The sequence below is a fragment of the Vulpes vulpes genome, chromosome 14, assembly GCF_048418805.1.
Source record: "Vulpes vulpes isolate BD-2025 chromosome 14, VulVul3, whole genome shotgun sequence".
Taxonomy (NCBI): Eukaryota; Metazoa; Chordata; class Mammalia; order Carnivora; family Canidae; genus Vulpes; species Vulpes vulpes.
In genome coordinates, this window is record NC_132793.1 from 137966017 (window position 1) to 137991690 (window position 25674).

Genomic DNA, 25674 nt, shown 5'->3' on the forward strand with positions numbered 1-25674 from the left:
TAACTTGTACACTTTTAATATTGATGATATGACATTGCTCAAGAATGAATTCCCTAAACAACTGGCAGATGTGATAATGCAGTTTGGAAACACAGGAGAGCATAATATGAAAAATTATATCCAAGGCAATATTTATAGAACAGTTAAGAGACCAGACTGAAAACTCGCCTGATAAATGTGATACTTCTCACACGGCAAACCGCAACCTGAAATGAGTTTTTGAACTTATATAAGATATAAAAAGAGAGAAACAGAAAGAGATATTCACATGAGAATTCAAGCCCAGAGGAGCTTTTAGAGGAAAATATTTGATGTTAGGCGATTGTAAGAAGAATGAGGGGCTGAAATGGCCAGAGAACAATGGTAAGAAGACAGGGGTTTGAGTCCTAAGTCTTGCTCTGGAGTGGATAAATGTGGATTTTGATTTGCCTTTTGTGACATCCTGGGATCCATCACTCTAGCCTGACTTAAGTTTGAATACCCTTTTGTGGAATCATCGCTTCCTGTTTTATGTATTGATGGGGGGAGGATATTTGCAAGTAGACATCCTCCACTAGGTCTGTAAAGGAATCAGGACACACTCTCCCTGACTCATCCTGGCCGGGGGCAGTCAGATAACCCAACGACCAACAAGGAACATTCCCCGTGGACTTCGAAACCTGGAGAGTCACACACAGACGTGGAATGGGAAAGGGCATTATGGAGCTCAGAAAAGATGATGTATGCGAACATGTCATAAAACGTTGGGCCAGATACTAATTATGTTTCAAGAATTATGGCGTCCTTCCTTTTTGAAGGCTGGTGTTTGTGCACATTTCACGGGAAAGTGAAATAAATTACAGATGGTCTCTAGCCATGTAACTCAATGTAGGAACAGCTAGAAACAGGTAGAAGTAGATACAAATGTGATCAGAGCTTGGGTTCATGGAACTGCACCATCCTGAAATATCACCAGCTATTTTGAAAACTATCCCTAAAGTATTTACTGGTGTTTTTGTAGAGATTATCAGAAATATGCTACTTTTAATGATCAATTATCAGGAGTGGATTAGAATTCAGTTTCAACTCAACGTATAAACATTTTCTTTCCTAACTTGTTAAACCTCTCACTTCTCAGCACCACTTATTTAAGCTTGTAAAGTATGAGATTTTAGTCTAGGCTGACTTCAATATAACTTTCAACAATATATTTCTCTGATTCTACTATTATTTGTTTATTTTATTTAAATTCAATTCATTAATATATAGGGTATTATTGATTTCAGAGGTAGAGTTTGGTGATTCATCAGTTGCCTATGACATCCAGGGCTCATTATATCAGCGCTCTCCTTAACGTCTATGACCCAGGAATCCCATTCCCTGCCCACCTCCCCTCCAGCAACCCTCAGTTTGTTTCCTATGTTTAAGAGTCCTTTATGGTTTGTCTCTACTATTATTTATAATTCTAAAGATGATTAGTCTCTAATATCCCTTTTCATGACATGCACAAATTCAGAAAGATCCTATGTGAAAATATGAGTAACAAACTGATGCTTCCAGTTTAAAACACTGTCATGAAAATGGTGCATTTATTCAGTTGGTTTCGATAAACATATTAAGTCTTTCTCATCATCGCTCAGAGGCCTCATAAATATCAACACATTCTCTTATATTAAGGTCATTAAGCCATCAAACATCCCTCTTCTTTATTTTATACCAAAATTGACTACTACTCTCTGCTTTTAAATTTTAGGAAGACATATCTTATCTCACCAGAGTCTGTAAGAATTGCACAACTGGGTCAAGCTGAGCCCTACTGGAGGTAGGGAGGCTGATCTTTCCCCTGTCTCCTGCTTTGATTACCATACAAATAAGCAGATCTGTATTTTTCCTTCCCACCTTGGACAAGACCAAGATGGAGGCGATCCACAGCAGGGAGCAAAATTGTAGGCAATAGAGCATGCCATCTGGTAAGAATATGCTGGAAAATCTTCAACTTTCTCATTTCAACAAAAGTAAAAGTAAAAGTCTATTAATTCAGCTTCTTGCTTGGCTGAGAAATAAATTCCACAAGTCTCAAATTGCATCTGGTTTACTACATGTCTGGCTCTAATATGTACAATGAAAGCCAGACAATTTGGATGAAAATATTGTTCCTCTCTGAGTTTTTAGCAATTGTAGGGTATAATAGTGTTTTTCATTTCTTAAATTCAGACGCCCTCCCTCTCATGGATCCACGATATTGATCTGGAATGCACAGTCCATCTGTTTGAGCTATTCATTGGGTGAAGGGGGTATGGACTAATGCTCTCTTCTTGAAGAGGAACGTGATTATAGGAAAGACAGTTCCCCAGATCAGCACACCTGTCGGTGGGACCCCCGGCCAAAACCATCATGATACCAGCTCTCTGTGCTTGGCACTGGTAAGATCTTTGAATTTTTTCCCTTGGGCATATGATTGCCTTTGGAATCTACCAAGGCACCCAATTATTATAAAATTTTTTGACCATATTCTCATTTTTGTTCTTTTTTTTCTATACATCTACAAATACATTATCAATATTTTTAGGGCCAGAGTCATGTTAACACTTATTTTACACTCCCTGCAGTGCTTCACGCAGTCTTAAATACACAAGAAGCATTTAGTAACTATTCTGGTGATTGAAAATGTGATCTTGCTCTGTCTTTTAGGGGCACAAGATAGCTGCTGAAGCTCTCATGAGCAAATTCATATTCGGAACGGGGGTGGGGGAAGGAAATGATAGGTCATGCCAGTCTTATCTATTCCTTTTATCAGGAATATCAAAAGCCTTTCTGCAAATTCCACATCAATAGATGTCCACTTAGGTATCCTTGGCTAGAATTATGTCACATGGCTTTCCTGTAAAGAAGAATAGGAATGTGCTTATATTTCCTTCCTATTTAGTGGAGGTAGGAAAATGAGTTTAGGAATGTGTTGGGTATTGTTTTAACACAACTACAGTGCTTTTGACATGCATGAAAAGGACTCAATAAATTGCAGCTGCTCCTAGCTACTAATTTGAGGGAAAAAAAAAACTTATTCAGTTTATGTAAATTAATGACATATAATTTCATAGCCTCAAAGAGATAAAAAAAATGTACATAATTTAAGTTAATCATCAGACAGCACTTAAAGAATTTTAAATTCCACAATGCCTATTTTTTGTTGTATCTAGAGAAAAAATACCATGCATGTGAATTTGTAATGTTCCATTCATTAAAGATTCCCAAAAATTATAATATCTAAAATAATTTATATATGAAATTGAAATATAGATAAAACATCTAAAGAGAGAAAAAACTGCTTGTGATCTTTACAAAAACTAATCTGATACTCACCAGAGCCAAAAATGCAAACCAGACCTTGTCAATCTTTACTTGAGACTATCACCTATAAAGGCAGGATTTTTTTTTTTTTTTAAATCCCTAAGCACTGGTTGCCTTGGAATCTAAACCATGTCATGTAGGAGTGGTGGGACTTCTCTGGGAATATAAGCCATCCTAATCAGGGGTTATATACATCCCAGGAAAGAATAAATCAAGAGTAAACACCAGAGATAAAGCTCAGAGTGAGAGCAGAGTAGGAAAGCGTTTGCCAAAATACCAAGCCAAAAGTGAATGAAATGTATCTTGTGGCATCACTAGAGTGTAGAGCAGAAGCCATGCTCTATTGCAGTCAGACATATGTATTTGGAATACTGACCTTGTTATCTATTAGCAATGGGACTTTGGACAAACTGCTTAATTTCATGGAATCCTAATCTACTTAACATATAGATGAGGAACATAAGACATAGCTTTTAATCTATGGTGAGAATTAGAGAAAATATGGGTAAAACATTTAACACATTACTTTTTGGATATAGTTATTTACTTATGTTGGGATTGTCCCCAAACCAGGGCCTCAGGCAGTATTTGTATTCAGGTATTTCATATGAGACAGAAATCTGGAGGAAAAATAAATAAATTAAAGAACCAATGACCATGAGACCATGAGATGAAAAAAAGGAAATCCAATGCAAGGATGCATTTTTTCCTTTATTACTTTAAACATTATGGACCTGACTTGGTTGGGACTGCCTAGGGAGTAAAGAATGAGTGACTTAGAGGAGAAAATGGGTGCATTCATCCAACTGGTTGAGGCTTTCCATTCTGCATTAGCTGAGCATTGTCCTGAATGATTAACTTCCTTATAATTTCAGCATCGGAACACCAAGGCACAGGGTGACCAAACTTTTCCTCTGTGAACCATGAAGGATTATAAAATTACACAAGATTAGAGTACCTGGAAAACCATAGCTTTTGTAGAGAATGTAAAAATAAAGGTTATCTGGATTTTCATGGAAAAGAATGACCGTTACTAAAGCCCACAGGTCACTGTAGATCTAATTATATATTAGAGACACACATTCATTTTAAAATATAAAATGAGAAAATGCAGCTTGGACTAAGGACATTTTATTTAAAAAGTTATTTTCTGAAAAATTCTATCTACATTAAGAGAAGTCATCTTGAAGTGTCTGCAACATCAGTGTATAATTAGCACCCTAGGTTATATTTATTTAATCCATTGAAAGTCTGAAGAAGCAAAGCTCTATCTGGCAACGCCGTGATGAATAATACTGCTAATGGAGTTAAAAATTGAAACTAATTGGTTTATGTGATTGTTATTAAGTCCAATTTAAGTTAGTTAATGGAATTTTGTTTGGCAAGGGAACAGAGTTGATCTTTGCGGATGATATTTTAGTTTTGAAATAAGTTGCTGTCATCCTTACTCAATTCATGGATCTAAATAAATTTGAAGTGATAATGTTCCCCTGCACCCTTAGGCTTAGGGTTAATTTTAGAGAAAATGTGGCAAGACTCTTCATAATGCTCCTAATATAGTAGTGTTTCTATCTAGAATATTTTCACGCCCAATCTTCATTTTGAGCAACCTCCATATAAGACCAAGGGATTTAAATCAGAGTGACAGTTCAGTGGAGTATAAATCCATATCACAGTTGCTTAAATAGATTTCAATGCCACCCAATGAAGAAATAAATTATCTTTCATGAGAACCAGACTCGACAGGAATGCCAGAAAACCTAGTTAAATAGAAAATATACAACTTGGAGAGTCTTCTACACTACTCGTTATTCTCCAATATGATCGTTCCTTTACTGGGCTATAAAATAGAACCTGGTTGAAATTTGAAATCAATATTCACATACGTAGACCACAAGTTAATTTTTTTAACCAATGTGTAATGGAGTTCTCTCAATTTTTTTTATTTATATATCGTCAATGATCCTAGAGGATAAAGGGGAGTTGGAAAAATTCAAAATGGCAATCAAACTCACTTCCTACCATTTGCCATTTCAAGTTTGGCTCACCACTCTCCAGACTCTATAAAAAAAGGCAAGGGGAAAGAGATGGAAAGGGAAAGTGGAAGTCCTGCCATTTCTCTAATTAGCTTCTGGATGAGTTCTTTTCCAACATAATTCTTTCCCAAAGAACCCAAACTGCAGCATTTGGTATGTGCAAGCTCCAGCTAGTGATCAGATCAACATGAATAAGTCTCTGCATGTGGTTCACATAGGAGTTTCATGTGAAGGTGTGAATTTGCCATTTAGGAAGAATATCACCCACAGTAAAATAAGAGTAAAGGTCATCAACGCACAATGGCAATGTTCTCCATAGCATGTGAGCCTTCCTCACTCTTTGGGAAGGGAAGGTTTACATCTTAGACATCCTGCAGACAGACATTCAGAGTTGTTCAGGTAGCAGCATTAAGTGATTTCATTCCCCTGCATCCTATAACCACTCTTAACAACACCTTCACACCATATTTATCTCCTTGGTTTCAGTGCTGGATGAAACATAAGAAATGCATTAGAGACAAAGGTTCTAATTGCTTAATTGTCTGTACAAGATCACATTATGAAATCGAGTCATAAAAGGTTCAGGTTTCTTGATTCCAAGATCAGTGACAAAAGAAGAGAAAATGTGACTGATTGATATTTATTCTGCATTTACAATACGCCACCGCAAACCCTTTCTATACAGTAACTCACTTAATGTTTACAATAACCCTGGGTCTACTTAGTATTCTATTTACAGATAAGGAACCTCGCAGTCCCAGAGGCTAATTCTCATGGCCAAGACTACACAGCTAATAATAACATTCTAAGATTTAATCAATGTTCTTTCAACACATTATACTAACTATCAGGTCATGGAGAAAAGAACTTGTTCGTGTCTGTAGGGGGTACGCATTTGAAAATGATTGATGCAGTTGATACTCTCAACCATGGTGGGGAGAAAAGGAGCCAAGTAGTAAAGCACTAGGGTAGTGCTTTACTCACTAGAGTAGAAATCAGAAAAATACACACTACTTAGAAAATATGATGCCTAGTGTAATTGGATTTTCTTGACTTCTGAGACTTAGTCTATGGCCCCTAACCATTTTGACAATCTGTCTAAACCAACGTATTGATTCTTTTGCCTTACTAACCCTGGTAGTATTTTAGCTTACAAAACTTAAGGTTGTCTTGGTAAACATCAATGATTACAGCACATGATTATAAGTACAGAAGTGATGCTGAGTGTTTACTGATCCTATTCTGAGAACGGGGTCTCACACATGGTAGATATTTAATAAATGTCTAGTGTTAGAAGTGGTTTCAAGACATCCTTTGAAAGTCATGCATTTCTTCTCTCTCTTCAAAGAAGGAAAAAAAATAAAACTTGGGGACATAGGAGGATCTGTAGTCAAGTCATTTCAGCTATCACAGAAGCTATTGCTATATTAACCTTTTATATGGGTTATAAAGTAGACACTAAAATATCCTTTCTGTTTCCAAAAGCTTTTATGGTTTCATGCTGCTTAATGGGTAACATATAAAAAGTGCACAAGGCCTTCTCCAAATTTGTGTCAACCCACTCTTCTGTTACTGCCTTTTCCTGTCCTTTCACCGGTGCCACCTTGATGTGACCTACATGATCCAGAACGAATCAGACAACTTCCACTTTCATGCCTTTGCTTATGCTGACCCCACAACTTGAACTACCCTATCCCCATCACTGCATTCCCAAGTGTTACTCGTCCTTCATCCCTGCACTCAAAAGCCACTAATATCAACAACTATGAGACCACTCAAAGGCAGTAAATTCCTCCTTTCTCAAACCACCATGATATTAAGAGTTCATTTTGTTATTTCACATTTTATTTCAATATTTCATCGCTTCTCACTGATTAAAAGTTACCTGGTAATAGAAACCTACTAACACCTTCAATTTCTTTCAAAATTTCTATAGATATTTGTATATGAGATGTGTTATACCACTTATTACAATCACTTAAGTTTATCTTATAGATATGAATAATCTAAATTAGAAATAAAAACATATAAATGATTTTTCCACTGATTCAGTTGATTAAATTATGTATAATATTCTCACTATACAATTTCTTTCCCTCAGATCTTTGAAGACAAAGACTCATTATCTTCCAACATTTCATGTTCCTGTGGAAAGCAGTCTGAAGCCAGCCTGGTTATGTCTACATTGTGCGTGATTTGCTTTTTGTGTTCAAAACACTAAAGAAAAAAAAATTTTTGGATTTGAAGTTCAATAACTTAAATATGATGCATATTGGCGCTGATTGGTCTCTATCACATTTTGTTGAAATATTGTCTATTCATAGTATCTGCCAATTTAGTTCTATATTCATTTCAGGGAAATGTTTTTCTAGGTGAGTTCTGAAAACACACACTCTTTCTTTGTCACTTTTGAATTTTTCTCTATTTCAAATATATCATTATTTCTTATCATGTCTAATTGGTCTAATCTTTTCCCCTCTTTCTTGCCTGTGTTATTTCTGAGTATCCCAAGCTGTTTTGTTTTGTTTTGTGTTTTTGTTTGTCATTTGATTTTTCAGCTGGCTCTGGTAATTCCTTGCTGATTCAAATTTACGTATCAATTCAGTAATGATATTGTTTCCCTCATTAGGTTTTCAATATTTTTTTCATCATTTGTTGTTAGCTTATCTTCTCATCTTTCAGACTTTATCTTATTAAATTCATGTAGCGATTATATTTGTTGTGAAGTGTAACACTGATGAAGAATGTCCTTTTGTTCCTTTAGTGTTTTATTTTCCCTTTTAGTGTTTGCTATGCCATTTTCTTTTGTGATTTTGCTAATCCCAGGGCAGCTTGGTGACTTTGTGAACACTGATTTTTTTTCTTTACTTATCCAGAGCTAGTTTGTTTTATGCACCCAAGAGCGGTTTGAGTGCTAGATATTTGGTGGTCGGTTCACTCCTCTGTGACTTAGAAGCACAGGGAACATCCAAAATAGTGGGTGTGCAGTGTTTTTACATTGCCTGTTCTTTTAAAAAAAATATTTAGCCAGGTGTCCTTTATTAGGTTCTATTTCTCCTAGTTGCAAAGGATGATCCATTCTCATTGCATAGTTACCATTGTGCTTTGGAATTTTCCCCATTCAGAGGAACTTTGGAGCCTTGACTCTCTCCTTCTTTTACTAGGTTTCCCAGAGACCATATCCGCTGCTCACCAGTAAAAATAGTGGAAATTTAAGGATGTCCACTTAATTTTTTTTTCAACATATTGGGGTGATGGCAAAAGAAATTCTGCTAGCTTATTAGGAAGATGTTTAATATTAACAGCTCTGCTGCAATGTAGACACCAAGTTAATATATAAATCCCTGTGTCATTCTGTAACTTCTAATTTCTGACCTTGGACGGCTTTCTTTTCCATGTTTGGTTGCTGATAGTAAAGTTGTCTTCCTTTCTAGCATATGAATATTTTTATTCATTTTATTAGATTCTTGGCTAGGGAGGGGAATTCTGTTGATCAGCCTTACTCTCCTTTCTTAATCCTGAAGTATTTGTTCATATCTTTTTAGATAATCATTCTAACTCCCTTTATAAAGGCCTAAACTCTAGGATTTTAATTTTTTTATTATTTTGTTTCATTTGAGAGAGAGAGGCAGAGAGGGGAGGGGCAGAGGGAAAGACAGAGAGAGAGAGAGAATCTCAAGCAGGTTCCACACCCAGAATTGGAGCCCAATGTAGGACTCAATCTCACGACCCTGAGATCATGACATGAGCCAAAATCAAGAGTCAGACATTCAACCAACTCAGCCACCCAGGCACCCCCAAACTGTGGCATTTTTAAAGAAAGTTTCTTTTCTGGCTTAAAAGGTTATCACTTGATAATTGCTATCCCAACGCCTTCAACAAGAAGCTTCACAAAAGGTGACTTTCATTTTGGGAGTGCATTACTAATATTAGCAGTATCTTAGACATCATTTGAATAGAGAAGTTTGAGATAGCTGCCTACAAAAACCATGCCATTTTGCAAAGGGAAAATAAATAACAAAGGTATCAAATTTTGTTATGTGAAAGAAAATAATCACACTGACATAAACAGTGATCTTTGAAGGAGTAAAGAAGACTTTTTTTTTTTCTTTTTAGGAGTAAAGAAGACTTTAAGGAGAAACATGAATTTAAATCTCCTGGATGTGTTTAAAAGAGGATGAATTTGAATAGGATTTTTAGGGAGTAGTGGGATTTGGACTTTTGAGGATACTTTTGAGGATACTCGACATGATGAACAAAGGAGAGAAGAGAGAAAACAAGGCTGTAGTCGGATGCATCACGTTAGTCAGTTTGGCTCTAATATAAGGTACAAGAAAAGAAAGAATGTGAAGCAATGTTTTGAAATGACAAACATCATGGAGAATCCGAGTGACAACCTCAGTAACTTTTGACTTTAACCTTTAGCTTTGGAAGCTGCCCGCCAAATTTAAGATACATCCCATGTCAGATTTCAGGTCTCTCAGTCAAAACATTTAGATTCTTTTCCCCCTGTTGAGAAAAAGCTTTCCTAGCAGGGCAACCTCATCTCACTGAGTTCAGATTCTAGCAAGCTGACATTAGTAACAAGAGATTAGAGGTGTGAACTTCCTCAATTTATGTTAACAAGGTGCTAAATGCAAAGGCCAATTATGGCTACCCCTGAATGTTAACTTCCTGTCTCCTGAACATCCAGCGAATGAGCTTGATCAGGGTATGGCCCTTGTCCTGTGGTATTTATAGGATTCTCAGCTGAAACTTATTGGATTCCTGAAAGTGTGGGTTGTAGATTCCTCAGGGTATTGAGGAATTTTGCGGGTTCACTATAAATGCCCCAGATGCTTTCCAGAACACCTGGCAATAAATTCCAGCCTCTTTGACTTCCCATTTCTTCTGATGCAGGGTTATTAAATATGAAATATTGCATGCTGAAATTCACATAAAATAGCCTAATTAGTAATAGGAGGAAGTGAGAGCAAGGGCACACGTGGTAAGAAGGGGATGATGGAGGGGCTAAGGAGAGGGCTCTATAATTGCAAAAACACAGGGAACTTAATCCCCTCCCAATGTTTCAGTGCTCTACCTGGCCTAACAATTCTCCTTCTGCTGAACTTCTCCCATGATTTTGGCTATTTGTTCTTTTCATGATGTCTTCTGTCTCTTTTGTATATAGATATCTTATTGTGTGATAGTTTTAGATTTACAAAAAAAAGCTGTGAAGACAGTATGGAGAGTTCCCATATACACCTCATATATGTATAATGTTGAAGTGCCCCTGTGCCCTTTTCAGGCTGGCCTGAGCCTGTCCTTGACAGTGTGAAAATAAGAACCTGTAGAGTATATTAAACTGGAATTTTGGGAGTCAAAGACCAGCTCTAATGACTGCTTCAAACTGAAAGTCTAGGCCAGTGAAGGTTAAGGAGAGCTTAAATTCAGTTAAATGAGGTAAAGGCAGCTTGCCCAGTGAGAGAGAGTGGAGAGGAGATGGCTTTCAGTCTCCTATTCACCTGAGTTTTAATTCTGTCTCCACTACTTACCAGCTCTGGGGCCCTGGGCAAGTCACTTAATATCTGTTGGTCTCATTTTTCATCATCTGTGAAACGAGTATAACACTATCTTAAGTTTTAAATAAGGTGGTATGCACAAAAAGCCAATTCTCATGAATGTGTTTAAATGAAGATTTGGGGATGCCTGGGTGGCTTAGTGTCTGCTTTCGGCCCAGGGCATGATCCTGGAGTCCTGGGATCAAGTTCCGCATCAGGCTCCCTGCCTGGAGCCTGCTCCTCCCTCTGCCTGTGCCTCTGCCTCTCTCTGTCTCTCATGAATAAATAAATAAAATCTTTAAAAAATAAATAAATAAAGATTTGATTGATAAAATATATATATTTATACATATAAATAAATATGTATTTATTTATATATATCAGGATACAGACCCTATTCACCCTAGGAAGGAAGGGTTTTGTTTGGTTTTGTTTGTCTTCCTCCTAATTCTTTTCCTACCTTCATCATACTCAGTGTTATGCCCTAGTTTAGATTCTCAGAAATTCTGATAGAATAAGCTTACTAAAATGATATTGTGTTCCAGGTCCATATATGTTGCTCTTAACCTACAACAGAGTGAGTCAAAGCATAGTCAATAGACCTCTTCTTTTCTACAAAATGTTTGCAAATAAATCCTCAAAGTACTAAAAAGCTTATACCAGAACTTAAATCGTCTACATTGCCATGTTTCTTGTAGCAAGATAACTTTTAAGAAGAAAGACATGCATTGATTTACATTCTAGTGCCATCCTCTGGTACTTTCTCATTGTCTACCTGAAAGATTCCGACTCATTCTTCAAAATCAACTGTCTAAAACAACAACAACAAAAAAATCAACTGTCTGTCCTATTGTCCCTGAGAAGCTTCTACGACTAATTACCCCGACCCCCTCACCCGCAGACACACCCCACTGACTAGTCTTTCTTTAGAACTTAAAAAATCACCAGATTTGACCTTGAGCAAGGTCATAAATGTTTGGTAGAGTTAGACATACAGAAGAATGTTTATAATATGTTGAATTGCATAAAACTCAGTTATTTTGAGTTAAACTGAAAAATCAGTGATCACCTAGTTGCCACAGCCAGATCATGGATTTGTATTGTGATTTAAGATTTTAAAAATATAAGCAATGAATACTGATATGCTTGGGACTATTGATATAAATGCAAAAATAGCATTAAATGAATAAAACTATTTGCTGTATCCTCAAACTTGGGCAAAATTTTTTAGGTTGATTTTCCCCATCTATCCTTGATGCTTACTGCCTACTACTTATAACAATGTTACAATACCTTTTGATTCTTGACTAGTGTATTTGTCATCAAACAATAAAGCTTTGATTATTTATTAATCTAGAAGACCCTGTTTGAAATAAGAGGACATTATACTAACTACTAATGGGGAAAAACTTTCATGTCCTAAGTTCTAAAAATGTACATTGTATAACACCATACAAAAAAAGGTAGCCTTCAGTGGATTAAATAACCATCCACCACTGTAAGCAAAGAGAGGAAATCTGTTTTGACCTTATGTTCTAAAGCAGCAATTTTCAACCAAAGATGATTTTGCCCATAGGTGGTATTTTGCAATATTTGGAGACTTTTTGATCACAATGTGGGCAGGAATTCATGCTGTAGGCATCTAGTGCAACAGAGGTTAGGGAAGTTACTAAACATATCGCAGTATACAGCAAAGACTTACCTGATCTGAAGTGTCAATAGGGCCAAGGTTGAGTATCAATAGGCTAGAAGATCACCAGATGTGCACCAGGGTCAGTAGATTTTTGTCAGAAAAAAAATATGAATATACTCATGAAGGAAGCTGAAGCCGTACGTATCGTATATGTCAGAGAACATAGAAGGGTACTTACCTCAAACTGAGTGTTCAGAAAAGTTTCCTAGAGAAAATAATCTCTGAGATAACTCTCAGTGAGAACTTAGAGTATTGATCAAAAGAATACAATTAGAATGGGTTTTATAGGAAAAGGTGAACTGCAAGAAAACAGTGAATAGGTGGTGTCTAAAGAAACTGCATATTAACTAAAAGTGAGGCAGGGAGTGGGTGGATATGCAAATAGAAAGTAAGATAATTCTGGGTCTTTGGAGGGGTCTTAGATCTCTCAGAAGGGAATCTCTAGAGATGAGGAGGATGGTTGAGAGCTTTTGCATTCAGGAATTTTACAATCTGAGATGTGAGGTCTATATGTAAGACAATAATTCTGAATACTTTGCTGAAGTGTTATAATAGAGATACACAGAGGTGACAAGACAGCATATAGGACAGGGAAGTTACCAAAATAGGAACTGGAAAGGCTTCTTCAGTGAGGGAACATGGTTACATTTAAACTGTATCCTAAAGGATGAGTCACAGGAAGCTGGATGAGTGTGGAAAGTGGTAAGGAGTTTATTCCAGACCAAAAGAAAAGTGCACAGAACAGAGGGGAGAGAGAGAGAGTCTGGAAAATGTCACATTTTAAGTAGTTTACTATGGGTGCCACGTGTTGCAAGAGGTGAGATGAGTGCTAGACAAGAGAGATCGGGGGTCAGAAGATTAGGAAGTTTCTTCTGTGGCAATGCTGCAGGTTGGACTGACCCAATTTGGCCACTGTGGGAAATAAAGCAAGGGAGTGATTCCATTGGATTGGTGCCTTAGGAAAGTCATTCTGTCCAGGCCATGTGGCTGGAGAGGAGAAGTTTGGAGTCAAGGAGGCCGGTTGGGAGACCTTGAAGGCCATCTAAGCAAGAGTAATTGGTGGCCCCACTAAGACCTTCTAACTTACATGGACATGTTATTTACTTATTGCTTTCAAAATGTGAAGAGGATAAAATATCTATGCAATAAATATTTTAAATAATTAACTAAGAATTAAACAAACAAACAGTTTCCCTGAGCATATCACCATTCTAGAAAATGTGGACATATAGGTGAATCCAATATTGGCGGCAACTTCCAGACGTCACAGGGGAGACAATGTGTATGTTAATTGATACCTGAGTAAGAAATGATGCTCTGCATGGTTAGAGTGTAGGTACTTGCCCTGGGAATTCAGAGCCGGCGAGGATAACTTCTTCACAGAGAATCATGGAAACGGCCTTATGATGGCGAAGGCAACAGGGCAGGCTACTAAAATTGTAATAACTTCTATTAAAATAATAGGTGATTATGAAGCACGTTTTATGTGCTAAGTGTTTCACGGACATCATCTCTGTTAACCCTTACAATGATCCTAAGTGTTAGGTGCAGTCAACATCTTCAGTTTGTTGATGAGGACACTGCGGGGGCAAAGAGGTTCAGGATTTTACCCAGGGTCATTCAACTATTAAATGGAAAATTCTGGAATTGATTCGAAACAAATAACATTTAGAAAAGTTGAGAAGGGAGGAACAGGCTTCCTGTGTGGAGGAAGGAGCATCACTATGGGCACTCAAGTAGGGTGTCGCATGATACATATGGAGAAAATAGAATGGTTTACTTTGCCAGAAACCTGCAATGGATAAAGGATGTTCAAATAAGCAGATTTTTGTCCAACCCATGTAGACAAACCCCCAAGATTCTTTCATAATTTAGATCTTCCATTCAATATCCTACCATAAGTTAACTGTTCCCCTAAGGTGAAGTATAGACAGCCTCTCATTGCTTTATTCCAGCTCTCTGAGGTGGGCCATCTTGAAGAGTTTAGGGCAATTATTTGATCACACATTTCCTAATTGACAAAAAATGTTAATAGTATCTTCAAAATCCCTTACTCCCTAGCTGCCAGCGGAGCATGCATGGAACAGATGCCAAAGACAGCTTGGAAACTTCCAAAAGGGTTGGAAACAGCAATTACTATTAGTTCCTCTATCTGCCACATCCAGGGTTGGCATCATGAGCAGCCATTGTGCTTGCCAAGGGGCTCAGGTGGCATTCTGAAGGGACTACTTACTTAGAAACCCATGTGGTGATTTGTATTCCTTTCAAATTCCAAGACAAAAATAGAGACCAAGTATATGGATATTTAACCTTCAACTGGGGGAAATTATATAAAAAAAAATTGTTTCAAGGAAATATCCTCTTTTAATAGTTTACCACAAAGTTCATACTCAAGATTGGGCACTGGCCAGACATTCTACTAAAATTTTGTACAAACTGACCACCTTCTAATATATCTGGTTGAATATTTCCTCTGCCTTAGAAGAAAATGAAGACAATCAGATGTCCTGGGTGAAACCACGACTATTAGGTCCCAGCCGCCTTAGAGCCATGGAGCCCGGGCCACAGCCTCACCCCCGCCCTGATCTCTGCACACCTTCCATCATCTTGCTAATTTCCACCACTCTCTGCCCTGCTAGAGTCCTGCTCATTTTTCATAACTGTATCCTCTCCAAATTGTCTTCCCAGCTTTATTTCAGGCCCACAGTTAATGTTTCCCTCAGTTCTACCTTCTATTAACACTTCTAGTTTAGCCCTCTATGGAAAATCAGACTTGCAGGCCTACTACAAAAGACAAAAACAATAGGTTTGTACACCTCAATTTGAGCATCTATAATATTGCTTTCTGATGACCTATTTGTGTGTCAAACTCCCCAGCTAGATTTTGAACTTTCCAAGAGCTGGAAAGTACCAGGTCATATGTATCCCTATCCTCCCAGTCTTGGCACAGGATCCAACACAGAGCAGATAGTAAATCAATCCAAAGTGGTTAAGGAAATAGAGGAAAAGAAGCATTCTTTTTTTTTTTTTTTTAAATAATGCCTGTTCATTATGCTTCAATAAAGATTAAAAAAACAAAACAGAAATTTTTGTTTCCTCCACATTTTGAAAGAAATTTTATTTTTTCTATTTCTTTTTTTTTTAAGATTTTATTTATTTATTTGAGAGAGAAAGAAAGAGGCCACAAGTGGGGCCAGGTGGTAGGGGCAGAGGGAGAGAGAGAAGCAGGCTCTTCACTCAGAAGCAGGCCCAACATTGGGAGATCTCAGGACCCCAAGAACATGACATGTGCTGAGGGCAGATACTTAACTGACTGAGTCTCTTAGGTACCCCTATTTTTTCTATTTCTTAGCGGAATGTGGGGTCAGATCTGAGGTCAAATCCTAACGCCTTCACTTTGTAGTTGTTTCACTTTTGTAAGTTAATTAAGCATTGCGAAATGTGAACATTAATAATGTCCACTTTCTGGGATTATTGCAAGAAATAAATGAGATAATGAGTGTAAGGATCTCATTCTAGTGTCTAGTATAAACTGAACTCAATTAATATTGGTTACTAACATAATTGTTATAATTAATAATCAAGCAAGTCTCTTGATTACCTCTCAGGTGCACTGAACTCAGAGGCCTTTGGGTCATCATGTTTCTCTCTTTGTCCACTTAGAAGAACAACTCTTATCTTTTATTTTTTTAAAGAGTTTTATTTATTTCTTCATGAGAGATACAGAGAGGGAGAGACATAGAGGGAGAAGCAGGCTCCATGCAGGCAGCCTGATGTGGGACTCAATCCCTAAGAAAATGCATGAGCAGGGGGAGGGGTAGAGGGAGGGGGAGAAAGAGAATCTTGAGTCCATTCCCCACTGAGCATGGAGCTTCACATGGGACTGGATCCCAGGACCCTGAGATCATGACCTGAGCCAAAATCAAGAGCCAGTTGCTTAAGGACTTGAGCCACCAGGCGCCCTCCACATTTTTGCCTTATTCCAGACACTCTGTGAGTGGTTTGCTAGTAGACTACTTAACTCTAGAGGCTTAATTAGATTTATGTTTTTTTTCTTTTAAAAGAATAGTTCATAACTGATAGCTCACATCAAACACACATATATCTATTTATCTTAATTTAGTGAGTCTGTGGGGATCAGTGGGTCCAGTTTGCCTGATGACTCCATTATAAAGTTCACCATTAGTATTCATCTAAGGCTTTCATCCATTGATAATGATTGGCTCAATTAATTACTTTATGTGAGGGTGCCAAATGGTGATTTTTGAATTCTTTCTAACTTTCTGCATTTATCGGCTGGGGTTTTTCTAAAAAGGATTCTTTTTCATCAACAAAAGCTATTTGGTGTCATTGAAATACATTGCATGCAAAAAAAGGGAGAAGAAATTCTTATTTCTTTTAAAAAATGATTGGTTTTGGAGAAAGGAACTGATGCCGTAATAACCTTGAATGATAACCATGAGTTTTCTCTCTCTCTCCCTCCCTTCCTTCTTTTTTCCTTCTTCCTATCTTTTCTGAGTAACAGCATGGGTTTCAATATACTCAGTGTTGTGTTAATTAGTTGTATCTATTAGTTTCATTAATGTCATTATCACTAGTACTATTAATATTGCTGCTATATGCTTACATTTCTCACTTAGGACCAGTAAGAGATACTTCATACTTGCTCCTGGATCCTTTTGAAATAACCTGTTATATTTAAGAGCTCTCTTGCATTTGTACAAGGAGTCTCAGACTTATCTTGGGTATTTCCTTCTTGAGACTTGAAATCAATCATTCTCCAAAGATTGGTCATTCTTTTTGGCTGAGTGTGTTGTATGGACGATACAGTGTGGGTGCTTGGTGCTTATAGCTATTGTGTTGTCACAGCTTCCAAGCTTTTCCAATAGGCAAAACTAGGAAGTACGTATTTAAAAACAACTTCAAAAATAAAAAAAAAAAAACTTTGTGTCCACACTGATATTTTCATAACTCAGATTTAATATGACATAATTTTATTTATAGTGCTTGCATTTCTTTTCTTATATGCTGAGAATTTTAACCCCAACTATTAACATAATTATTTATTTGAAATTTCATAGTGAATGTACACATACATACATGTATGGTTCTAATGTAATGTTAGCATTATTAAAAGAAATAGTAGGCTATTGACTCCTGTTTAGGATTACTTGAACGTCCTATCCATTCTCAGATTATATTCCACTATGGAAAAATAGTAAAATTAGTATATTTTAAAATCATTTTAAATAATTATTTCCCCTGTGTGGTTAAATCAACATATTTGTATTAGAGTTATATTTCCAATTTTTACGTGTTGCTTTGTTTTATATTCCCACTTAATTTTATTTTACTGTGTTTCTCAATTCAAAACTCTACAACAAGGTATATTTAGAGAGTTTGAATTTCTTATTTGTCAGAATACTAGTTTTTTAATTAATAGTATTTTAGATTGTAATGGAGAATTTCATGTATTCTAAATTCTAAATAATTAGATAATAAGGAAAGGGAAGCCATTTCTTTTAAATTATGATTTTTATGAGTGTTTCATATAGCTTAATAATAAAGAAAAGTCTATTTTAATTTGTTCTTTAAACTACTCTTGCATAGAAGCACATTGTGAGATGCTATGAGTAAAGTCTTAAAAAATAATAAAAATATTTTTACATGCACTTTTAATTGTGGTCTAAAAGACATAAAATGAGATTCACCGTCTAAACAAATTTTTTAGTGTACTGTGCAGTATTGTTCACTACAGGCATAATGCTGTACAGCAGATCTGTAGAACTTTTTTATCTTGCATAAAGGAAGCCATATATCCATTGAACAGTGACTCCCTATAGTTCAAAGCACATGGGCAGTGATTTATTTTTTTCCTCAGTGTTACCTGGAAATAGTTAACTACATGTAGTTAGCTACATGCAGAAGGTCAATACCTGTTTCTTGATCATCTGCTACCAAAAGTTGTTTAGAACTTATAAGAGAACTTGCCTATAAAAGGTAGTTATCATTATTACTGTATCTATCTCTATACTGCCAAATAAAAGATATATAAAGATAATGAATACTATTTAATATACTGTAAACTACGGAATTTATATTGATATCGCTAATAGAATTGTATTATATTAGTAGTTACAAAAGCATAGATATTAAGAAAATATGTACTGAATGCAAATAATACATATATCACTAACCTAGGGGCTTTTCATGCATTTACTCATTTGGTCATCCTATTTGAGAATTATTAATAATAATAATTATTATTATTATCACTTCCATTTTACAGATAAGGTCATTGTGCTTCCAAAGACCCATGAAACTAGTCTAAAGCTACACTAGTGTATAGTGTGTCTATGATCTAACCCAAATCTATTCGATGAGAATCATGCACTGTTTTCTCTGGTTATATAATTGAAATTCAGAAAAGTTAATCTTTTAGGTCACAAAGATAGAAATAATCTGAATTTCATTTCAGTCTGTATTATTCCAAAGTCTATACTATTTCTATTCTATCATGCTGCTTCTACTTTTAATCTTGAAACAGAAACAAGATTAAACATGAAAAGCAACTTGTTTTGTTTATAATCTAGTGTAAATGTGTGGATCAAGTTAGAAAAATGTTGGTGACCATTGCCATGAACTAACAGTTTTCACTGATTCATTCAGTAAATATTTTTGAGCATGTACTACATGACAGGTCCATTTCTTAGATCTTGGAAAACATCCTACATTCTAATGAGGAAGTCTGAGTTTGAACAAATAATCATTTAATGTCAGAGGATGATTCATGCTCTTAAAAAAAAAAATAGAGTAAGGGACTGAGAATCACTGTTTGAGGAAAAACAGTTGGGGAAGAACTCTGAGAATGTGACATCTGAGCTGAGACCTGAATGGAATGAGGAGGCAAGGCCTTGGAGAAGGGAGAAGTAAGTACAAAGACCTTGAGGCAAACTCAATGTGCACCTGACACACCCTAAAGTGACCCCCTACCCCGGGAATTTCCCATCTCCTGGTGCCCATGACTTCATGTAATCCTGTCCTACTGAATGGATGTGAAATCTGTGAGTTTCTCCTAACAAATGGATATAGCAAAGGTGATGGGATATAGCTTCCTTGATTAAATTACACTTTATAACAAGATGATAAGATTCAGCTCCCATGTTTACATTATATTACCTAAGACTCCATATTAGCAGACTACAGTGAGAAACTCCTCCCTGCTGGCTTTGGAGAAGTAAGCTTTTTAGCTGCCTATGGGAGGGCCACTTAGCCAAAAATATGAGGGATCTTTAAGAGCTGCAAGTTTCCATCCTCTCATCTCACAGAGCTGAATTCTATCAAGAACCACATGAGCTTGGAAGAAGACTTGTCCAAAGTCCTGAAAACCTGATTACGACCTTGTGAAACCCTAAGCAGGAGACCAAGATAAGTCATGTCTGGACTCCTGGCTCACGGAAACTGTAAGATAATAAATTGTGTTAAGCTGCTAAATACTGATAACTTGTTTTATAACACTAGAAAAGAAATACAATGTGTTATAGAGAGAATAGGAATGTGGAATTTGCTGGAGGGAAGGTGGCAATGGGAAGGCAGGAGGGCAGGAGATGGCCAGGCATGAGATTGTAAGAGCAGTGCTAATCAACGTGTGGTCCATTAATCATACCCATCTCTGAACTAACTACCAACCCTCCATGACTACAAAATCGAAAGCAAGCATTTAGAGATGTTTATAGCAACTTGACATTGCACAACATTAAGCAGCGATAACTGGACTCATTGAGCACAATATGGTCCAGCATATTGTGGTTGGCCAAGCCCTATTGGAAGAGATGTGTATTGGTATTGATCTACAAATTGCTGATGAGAAGGACTGGTCTTTGTCTACAGATAGTACTCAAAAAGCTGATTTGGAGCTTTACAAGCTAGGATAAAAATTTTATTCTAGTAGCTTTAGGAAGCCATTGGATATGACTTTGTTTTATTTATTTTTAAAAATTTTATTTATTAGAGAAAGAGCAAGAGGGCAAGTTGACAGAGAGGTGGAGGGAGAGGGATAAACAGACTCCCTGCTGAATAGGGAGCCCAACCTGGAGCTCAATTCCAGGACCCTGGGATCATGACCTGAGCCTCAGGTAGATGCTTAAGCAACTGAGCCATCCACCTGCTCCTGTTTTGTTGTTTTAATCCTTCTAGTACTTGAAACTATCTTAGAAAGGCCTGTATCAAAGGCTATAGTAGTATGTTAGCTAAAAAAGATGGTAACTTAGACCACAGAAATAGGGTGGAGTGGTTGAGTTGTGTTTGAACACAGACCGAGTAAGTATTGCTGATAGAGTAAATATGGCATACAAGTAAAATGGAGGGGAAGGGGACAGAATAGTAAATTCAGCAAGAATATATGTACAGGAACACGGGGAAGTCCGCTTTCCTCCATAATATGAGTGCATTATATTGAGGTGGAGGAAAACGATTTCCCAGTTATCAGGTTTTATAGGATTTAGTTACTTTCCACTTCACTTCTTAGGAGAAAGATTGTGGTAGGCAAAATTGTAAGGTGGCCCAAAGATTACTGGTTCCTTGGTGTTCATACTCTGTACAATCTCTGAGACTGGAAATATGGTGGAACTCACTCTTGTGACTAAGTTTTGTATATAGCAGAAATGATGTAAGAAAGAGAAATATTTTGAATGGATGTCCAAAAAATGTAAGAGCCAACAAAAGGAGCTCTCGATGGCTAGAGCTGGGACAATTCCAGTAACTAACTAACCAACTAGCAGGGTAGATAGATAGATAGATGATTATAATCCAAAGTGTTAAATAAATATCCATAAATCTATACTTATATAAATTATTTTTTTTTAATTTTTTTAATTTTTATTTATTTATGATAGTCACAGAGAGAGAGAGAGAGAGAGGCAGAGACATAGGCAGAGGGAGAAGCAGGCTCCATGCACCGGGAGCCTTATGTGGGATTCGATCCCGGGTCTCCAGGATCGCGCCCTGGGCCAAAGGCAAGCGCCAAACCACTGCGCCACCCAGGGATCCCCTACTTACATAAATTATTGAACAAATAATAGAGAAGAGACAAATGTCTTGTGCATAAGATTTCCAAACAACTTTTGTCAGTACTTCATAGTTAAGGAGGTAAGAGCATAACTGTCTACCCTGTAGGAACACTACACATAGTGATCTACTTCTAACGGGTACAATATGGAAATAGGACACTGGGAAATAGAATAAGTTCTCTGACAATAACTACTTCAAACCAGATGACCAACCCTAACCTCGATAGTGGTAAGTCATATTGGTGGCATGTGCCCTTAATAGATTGTGATGAGAATGGCACTTCCTTTGTGGTCTTCCACCTACAAACACATTATCACAGTCCAATGAAAAAAAAAAAAAAGTCTAACTGAGGGATTTTATACAAATACCTGACTAGTAATCCTCAAAATGGTCCAACATGGAAGTCTTAGAAACTGTTATGGCCAAGAGGAAAGTGAGAAGATTGAATGTAATGTGGCATGCCAGATGGTATTCTGGAATCAAAAAAGAACATTAGAGAAAAACTGAGGAAATCTGATTAAATATGGGTTTTAGTTAATAACAATATATCAACTTGTCTCATTAATTTTGATAAATATAACATAGTAATGGAAGATATTAATAATTGAGGAATGTGAGTATGTGGCATATGGGAACTCTCCGTATTATCTTCACAATAATTTTATAAATCTAAGGCTATTCATAAATAAAAAGCTCATTTAACATCTAGGTCTAGAGGTCAGCGTCAGAGTGTTAGGGAGTCAAAGCACAGGACATATTGGATGTGCCATTGCTGATTTGAAAATAGACAAAGAAAGAAAGAAAGAAAGAAAGAAAGAAAGAAAGAAAGAAAGAAAGAAAATACAGAGGCCATGGGGCAGGAATGCAGTAGGAACTGAGTGTGGGAAAAAAAAAAAAAAAAAGGAACTGAGTGTGGCTCCTGATTGACAGCCAGCAAGAAAATGGGAACCTCCATATTGCGACCACCGGGAACTGAATTCTTCCAACAAGAATGAGCTTGGGAGTGGATTTTCCCTCAGAATCTCTGGACAAGAACTCAATCTTCCCAACATCTTTATTTCAGCCTTATGACCCTGAGTAGGACCGACATACAGAAATGTCAAGTTAGTAAATATGTGTTAAGTCTCTAAGTTTGTGGTCAGTTGTTACAAAGCAATAGAAAACTAATACAGAGATAGAATGAAAGGCACCATCTTCTGTCTCCCCACACCTACCATATGTAGATAACCCGCTTTGATGGGTGTGGGAAAAGGAAATAGGTAAGCCTGACTTTGTTCATTCCCCATTCTTTTGGGTCCGTCTTCCACTGAGAGGGCCAATCCTGGTCCCTCTCCCTGGTGTCGTGAGCTAACCAGGGCTGGGGCTGCCCCTGCTGGGGAGTGGCCACAGTTGTGAGGGTTAAGACTAAGGGAGAGAGAAACTTTGAATACATGACAAGACGATAAGCCATGTTTTTCCCCATGTCTATACTTTTAGTAATGTGGTTGATGTTTTGATCAGAATCTCTTTGGCTCCCATATTTATTTCTGATTTTTTTTTTCTGAACTACAGAGAGCAAAACAGGGTGGTTTATTGAGGTACTGTTTTAAGGAAGTAAAAAAGAAGAGCAGAAAATATTCTTTAAATATATATATATATATTCTCTTTATAACTATCAAAGAAAGTGGAGTCATTTTATTGAGGACTATGAATATCAGCGTGAAGCATTTTGATTTAATGAAATAGAAACTGTTTCTTGAACAAGGGTGTGACATGTTGAGAGTGAGGTTTCAAGTCGATTGGTTTTACAGTGCCGTGCAGTCCAGGGGGGTGGCAGGGATGGAGTGTGTGGAAACAATTATGCCTATGCAAATATTATATAAAATGACTTACCTTTGAGCTTCATATAAAAACTGATCTTGGCTCAAACTGGGACTTGCTTAATAGGCAAGAAGAAAGAATGGCACGAAACATAAAACTGACTCCTTAAAAGCCTGAGACAGGCATACGTGCTTATAAAAGTTGAATTTTTGCCAGCCAGCTTATAAAAAACAACATGTCATCTCACTACCTCTGGCACTTGCAGCTGTATTTTTATTTCCATTTGTGGGGAAATAATTTTCAAAGAATTTTTCATAATAGGTAAATTCAACAAAATGCAATATCTAAGAGTCATTTAGAGGCCTCAAGTTATCAAACATGGTGGTCATACTATCCTTCTAAGAGATGTATTTATCTTGACTAGCTGGTTCTTCTCATCTGGAATGTAAAAGTCGGCCTGTTATATTAAATAATATGTGAATTTTTAATCACTTTAAGCCATGAAGCTCTTTGGGGGGAAATTTTGGGCTCAGACACTTAAAAGCTAATAAGGAAAATACTGCTCTAAATCTGCTTTTTTTATAGAATTACCACATTTTAGATGCCATTTCAGTCATGGATATCCCCTTAGGGACATGGTCATCCAGATATGCCGCAGAATTGCAAACACAAATCTAATTGGTATCAGAAGTCAGATTCCAGGCTCAAGTTAGCTGATGGGTGGAGGCTGATGGTTTGATGAAATGGCAACATTTCCCCATCCCAACTACACTCTATAGAGTTATGTCCATCGGTTTCAGAGCTTGCTCTGCAACCTACCACAATGCAGTGTGATGCTGTTCACATGCCTCCCTGAAGTATGCTGGTATCTTACAGGATCCTTGATTCTCTTTCCTGTGGTATCAGCTTTCCCCAAATTTCTCAGTCCTGGAATAGAAGCTAACTTTGGTGTAATATGTAACCCCAGGACAATATAGGATAGTAGTTAAACCGGTAAAATGTAGCACTGGATTTCCAGATTTCAAATCCTGCTTCCATGTGTAGCACCTGTATGACCTTAAAATACATTAATGTGCTTCTAGGATCCTAAATTTTCCTCATCAGTTGACAGGGCTAAATAGAATAGAGCTAATAGAGCAGTATCCGAATGCTTGGCAAGTAATTCTCGGGAACCCAACACGTAGGTAGATATATGAAGTGGTCAGAGTCCTCCAGAGAACAGAACAGATATGATGGCTGTGTAGATATAGAAAGAGAGTTAGAAAGAATTAGGGTACATGATTATGGAGACTGGCAAATTCCAAGATCTTCAGGATGAATAAGAAAGCTAGAGATTCAGGAGAGCCCATGGGTTGCTTCCAGTTGGAGTCTGAAGGCCTGAGAACCAGAACGGATGGCATAATTTAGGAGGCTTAACGCCCAGGAAGAGCCGATGTTTCAGGTTGAATCTGAAGATAGGGAGGGAAATTCTGCTGTTTCGGTCCAAAAGAAGTGGGTCAGAAAGAATTAAGGGTCAGCCTCTTCAAGCCTTCAACTGATTGATGAGTCTCATGCAAATTAGGGAGGGCAACCTGCTTTAGTTGGTCTATTTTTAAAATGTTAATCTCATCCAAAAACATCCACACAGAAACACCCCGAACTATGTTTGACTAAATATGTGTGCAGCCTGTGGCCCAGGCAATTTGACACATAAAGGTAACCATCACAGTCTCCATAAAGCACACATTCCACTGCTGGGAGCAGGCTCACATCATGACAGTCGTTCTTTTTCATTAGCTGCAAACTGTATTGCACAACGTATTTGTAATATTTCCCGGGTGAGTCTTCACAGTCACGTGTTATAGTCGATAAATACAAATGTTTATAGTGGCTAAAAGCTTTTCCAGGATCACAGAGCTACTTTGCTGCAGAACCAGATTCAGAATTCAGACTTACTGACTTAAAAGCCATGTTCTTACAACTAAATCATATTGCCTTTCTTTTTAAATAAAGAACAAACTGAGAAGGCAAAACCCAGAGCCCACAGAACTCCCTGGAAGTCCTATAGGTTCCAGAGCAGTTCTCTGCCAGTGTTCACGTTTATATATAACCATGTGTGAAACATCTATGCCATTTTTCTGAGAAGTTGAGTAGGTGGCATGTACTTCAACAGCTCATCTCCACCAAATGAGAGCTATAATATATATTTAAAGATGATGTCAGCCTTTCT